Source organism: Lolium rigidum, chromosome 2 (assembly GCF_022539505.1).
Source record: "Lolium rigidum isolate FL_2022 chromosome 2, APGP_CSIRO_Lrig_0.1, whole genome shotgun sequence".
NCBI lineage: Eukaryota > Viridiplantae > Streptophyta > Magnoliopsida > Poales > Poaceae > Lolium > Lolium rigidum.
The window spans coordinates 176,885,700-176,891,699 of NC_061509.1; positions in this window are offsets into that span (position 1 = coordinate 176,885,700).

Genomic DNA, 6,000 nt, shown 5'->3' on the forward strand with positions numbered 1-6,000 from the left:
GTAGAGTTACCAAAAATTGAAGTTGTGTAGATGCTATGTAGTTGCCTATAATAAAAAAAATTGTTGTCCCGCAGAGCAACTTTGCTGCCGAAATGAAAACTTTGAAGCAACTTTGGTGTCGGAAGGAACAACTTTCGTACTAGACGGAGCAACCTTGGTGCCTAGCAGCGCAATTTTAGTGCTCGACAGAACAACATCGGTGTCTGATAAAGCTACGTTCGTGCCTGGTGGCGCAACTTTGGTACTGGCGGTGCAATTTTGGTGTCCAGCAGAGCAACTTTTATGCCTGAGAAAGCTACATTCGTGTCTGGAAGCTCAATTTTGGTGTCCCACATAGCAAATTTTGGTGTCTGGAAGCTCAACTTTGGTACTGGCGGTGCAATTCGATAATTCTCCGAAAGTCCATAATGGCCCTCAGAGAAGTCCTATGATGTATTCTCGAGCTCTAGTAGGACACTCGCAGGGAAGTCTGGACCTAATCGGGCAAGGTGCCTGAAGAATCCATCTTATCATGCGGTCCTACAATAGGAGGACCTCGAAGCCGATGGAAGACCTTGAGTCCGGTGATAGGTAGGCAACTTCGCAGAAGCAGTAGTAAATTTCAGAATAGAGAGCAACTTCATTGCAGTTGTAGGCAACTTGACTGCACCTGTAGACAACTTCACATCAGCGTGTAGGCAACTTTGTAGCAGCACGAGGTACTACATTGCTTATTTTTTTACTAGGTTGTTGCCTAAAAAGAATAATAGTTGCTTAATTCTTTCAATTTGTTGCCTAACACCCTAATTTTTTAATGGTTTTATTTTGAAAAAACAATGGAAAAAGACATTGAAGTAACTTCACGAAGCAATGCACCTTGAAAAAAAACGGGCAGACTTTGTTGGGCACTAGAATAAGGGTGACTTCTTTTGGGCTTCTTAGCTAGCTTCTAGGTGGTGGACAGCTGAAGCTGAAAAGAAATCTCCAGCTTATAGAGAGCTTATTTCCACCGAGAAGCTATTCGGTAGTGCAATTGCAGAAACTGCATCAGACTAGTTTCCCGAGCTTCTCATTTAGAAAGCTGAAACGCCATAGTGAACTGCCCCTCTGTTCAATTCTATTTACAACAGAATGCCACTCCACTAGAAAATGATTCGGGCCTTGTTGGAAGAAAAAGGGGAAATAAAAGCACAACTGATCCCGCATCGCTTAAGGTATCATCGCTTCATTTAGGGCACATAACAAATTAAGGGGTACTACAGACATTTCACAGCTCAACACAACAAATAAGCTTAAATTTCATAAGCCCAAAAGAATGGAAGGAACCAGTTTCTTGGAGCTTTTTCCCACCACAGTTTCTCCCCACCGAAATCCATAAGCCATCTTATGCATAAGCATAAGCCCAAAAGAAGTCACTCTAACGCCTCCAGGAACCAAAGTTGATATGTGGGAACCGAAGTTGCGCCGTCGGGTTCCATAGTTGCTTTGTCATTCACCAAAGTTGCTCCTCCGGGCATCGTACTTGCTCCTCCGGGCATCAAAGTTGCTCCGTCGGGTTTCATAGTTGCTCTACATGGTACGAAAATTGTGTCGTGAGGCACCAAAGTTGCTCCGATACAAGGCACACAAGGAGCGAGGGTGGATGGATTAGACAGCTATATTCGTCTAATTTTGCGCACCAAAATTGCCCTGTCAATCATTAAACTTGCTAAGTCGTGCACCAATGTTGCGTGCGCACGAAAGTTGGCAGTATAAGGGCATCTCCAGCGGGGCGACGCATTTCGGACGCTCAAAAGTGGTCACGAGCGTCTGTTTGCGTCGCCCCGCGGACGCCAAAATAACCGCAGGGGGCGAAATGTCCGTTTGCGTCGGGGGCTACCTCCAGCGGTCCGACGCATTTTGGACATGCAACTGTTTTTTGTGCTACTTCTTTACAGTTTATAGTTGAATGATCAAGTTTTAAACGAGAAAAAGATGTACTCATGATGTCATGTTGGTCCAATCGAATAGATTATAGCCTAAACAATTAATCGACTAGATTCAAACATATTTAACATACAAATAAGAAGAAATTTAAAAACATATAAACTAAAACTATTTTTTGGCCTTCTTGTTCGAAGGCCCTGCGTCGTCGTTGTCGTGGAAACTCCTCCGCCTCTTGCTTGTCACCTTGTCGTCAGAACTGGAGGACGACGCGCCCGTCGAGGACTTGAAACTGGAAGAAATGGCGTCTTCGTCGTCGTCATCAGTGAACGGACGACGACGCGCCGCCTTGTCGTCCGCCGCCTCCTGCGCCTCCAATCGGGCGAACTTGCTGTCGGAGTCCTCCTCCTCCTCCTGGCCCTCCTCCTCGTCGTCAGCGTCGCTGGCAGCGCCGCCTCCGTCCTCCTCCTGGCCTTCGCTGCCATTGCCGCCCCCCTCCTCCTCGTCCTCACTCTGTGTGGAGGTAGGGTAGCTGGGCGTGGAGCCCGGATCGCTTGGCGTCGCCGGCGATTCCCACCAATGCGGGAATCCGGGCGACTTGCCCTCGCTCTCCGAGTCGGACGGCAGCGTGTAGTCGCTCATGACGTGCCGGTGTTGGAGAAGAAGAAAAGAGGATGAAGAAGGAGGCGGTTGAACTTGAATTACCGTAGACGCGGGGGTTATAATGTGCGCGGATTAACGGCGGCGCGTAAAACGAAGAGGCCGGCGGTTGCTCTTCCGCGGCGGTTCGGCGCTCCATTGCGGCGGTTGGTCACCGGCGGTTGTGAATTCGAGGCCGATCGAACCTAGGTCGCTGCCATGAGGGTCCGGTGGGGAAGCGAGCGGACACTATGCGCGTCCGCCGAGACGCAAACCTGGCGCATATTTGGGCCAGGTTTGCGTCTCCGCGGACGGCCCGGTCACTTTGCGTCGCCCCGCTGGAACAGGCCCCAGACGCATTTCCGGTCACGGCGGACGCAAACGGTCGCTGAGCGTCCGTTTGCGTCGCGCCGCTGGAGATGCCCTAACACTAAAGTTGCGTCATTGGGCACTAAATTTGCTTGTGTCATTACTGAAGTTGCTTCTCTCGATGCTAAAGCGGTTTTCTTGATTATAGGCAAAAACAAGAGAATTTCACAGAGGCAATAAGCAAATTTGGCAACGGCGAACAAATCAATTATTGTTGGGGCAATTTTAGGCAACATACTAGTAACATATTTGAGCAACTTTTATTAAATGTAATTGACCAAGGCAACAAAATAATAGGCAACTAACATGCGCAATTAAGCAAATAAATATGACAAAAAAGGAAAACTTTGATCCGAATTTCCTTTCTCTTCTCCACTCCCCTCTGTCTCTTCCAAACCTCAAGCGTTCCCAAGGTTCCGCTTAGGATCTGGACGAACTTCTGAAGGAGATGGCTGGACGCACGAGGAGACGCGTCGTCGCAATCATCCCGGCTATTCCCCTCTCTCGCAGAACCATCATGAGCGCGGCCCATCCATGGAGACCCCTCCCATGCGCGGATCAAAGAGGGGAGCCTCGGCGCGGTTCCCGCCGGGATCGCCACGGCAAAGGCGCCTTTCCGGCCATTGCCGCACCAGTTCAGAGCTCCAGATCGATTCGGGCAGAAGAGACTGTCCGGGGCAGCCAACGAAGGAAACTTGCTGAGGCGGCGCGCAGTGGAGTGGAGACCGGACAGGGTGGCGCTCGTGCCGCTCAGGCGTCGTCCCAACCAAGTTCTAGCACAAGGTTGGTAGAGCTCCCAGATCGATTCGGGTGGAGAAGATGGTCTGGGGCGGGGAGGAGACCTGTTGGGTCGGCGCGCGGCGCAGACCGGCCGGGGCGGCGCTGTTGCAGCTCAGTAGAAGGGGCGTTGATCTACCAAGAGGGCCAGGTTGCAAGTGGTGCGGGATGACCCGCCACGCCGCTAGGCCGCCCCGCAAAAAACGCCCGAGCAGCGCCGCTGGGCCGACCGCGTCGATAGTTGCGGGATAGAGCGGTCACGCCGCTCAGCCCGCTTGCAGCCCGCAGTACCGCATTAGCCCGCAACCGTCAGTTGGCGCACACTCCGTCTCTCCCCCGGCCCTCGTTGACCACCGCCTCCACACCGCTGCCGCCGTCGCCGCCACACGGGCGATGCCCCGGCCTCCTCTTCCGACTCACCCCCATCTCGGAGGACCCGCTCGCAGTTCTTGATGGTGGGGTTGATGGCGGCGCCGCCGCCATCTCCAAATCCGGACTGCCCTGCTGGAGTCGTCGACGGAGAAGTACCTTGTGGTCATGGTTCATTTTGACAACATGAATTTCATTGATTTTGTGTGATTTTTCTGCGGAAAATTAGTGGCCAAATAATCTGTCCGAGACTGTATTTCATTTTTACAGCATGAATTTTGTTGATTTCGTATGATTTTCCATTCTTCTGCTGGAAGTAAGTTGATGTCCTAGTCGTTAGAACTTCTCTTTATGAGATTACCTTATCTTTAGACCAGTATTAGTATCTTACTGATTTTTTCAATCTCATTGTCTTTTTCCCCTGGACAATGGTGGCTGACATGCTAGCTTCCGATCGATCAGCTGTACCGATCAATCAGCATGTACGTAGCTAATGCAATTCATCAGCGTGTGCGCTTGCGAGCTGATGCGCTAGCTTCCGATCGATCAGCATGTCCGTAGCTAGCTCAACTGATCAGTGCGTGCGTTTGCGGGATGATGCGGACTGCCGCAGTGTCCGCTGTAATTCTAGCGGTTTGTTGCGGCAAACCGCGAGGGTCCGCACATATGTTGTTATCCTGCGATGCTTTGTAGCGGCCAGCCGCAACCCGCCCCGCTTGCAACCTGATAAGAGGGGGTGGCGGGGAGAACTGTTGCGGCTGCCTCCGATGTGGGCGCTCTGAGTACCGTCGGAGAGGAAGAGGAACTTGGAATCACGAGGGGTTGGCGGGATAAAGACCAGTGGGTTTTTTCTGTCGTGTAGCGCGCTCGTTCGGTATGCCCGCTCGGAACTTCGGTTTGGCACGCGCCCGCCGGAAAGAATTCATGAAAAAAAATAGCGTGAAATCTTTGCGGACAAAGTGCACTTCCAAATATAACATAACTAGCAGAGTACACAATACTACAATTAAAATGTTTGTTCCAAGTAAACGTCAATGGTTATAAGATTTACTGCGATTAGTAGTGTTTACCATATGAAATACAACATACTCCCTCCGTTCTGAAATAGTCTACATTCTAGTCCCAAAATTTGTTCTGAAATACTCTACATTCTAGCTTTTAGTCAACAACAACACTGAAAACGAGATGGTTTTACTCTTTATATTGGATGTTGTTACTTTTAATGTAGCTTGGATTGGTTGTTCAAATATCTAAGTAGTAATAATAAATGCACTACTAATTTGCCTCATTTTTTCTAAAATGTAGACTAAATCAGAACGGAGGTAGTATTTATTAGTCTTTAACTATTAGGGTCTTGTGAGATACTTCTCGTGACTCAGCCTCCTTCTGATGGTGCATCACATTAAGAATATAACATTTCAGATCCTCCAATTTTTCTCCAACATAAAAAGGACAAATATTTGGAGAACTCCTAGCACAAATAAAGTTAAAACAGAGCATCAAACTTAGTTATTCCATATCAAATAACCTATATTAAACGGAAACTTTACTAAATTAAGATGCTAGAAGTATCAGTTATGGCTGATGACCCACAAGTATAGGGGATCGCAACAGTCTTCGAGGGAAGTAAAACCCAAATTTATTGATTCGACACAAGGGGAGATAAAGAATACTTATAAGCCTTAACAACTGAGTTGTCAATTCAGCTGCACCTGGAAAAGCACTAGCAACAGGGGTGATGTGAAAGTAGCAGCGATATGAGAGCAATAGTAACAATAACACAGCAGCAGTAATAGTAGTATGAGAGCAATGGCACCAGAAAACAGTTGACATGTAGAACGAGTATATGATGATGAAAGATGGACTGGGGTTCCCAGCTATCTACACTAGTGGTAACTCTCCAATAACAAGTGTTGGGTGAACAAATTACAGTCGGGCAATTGA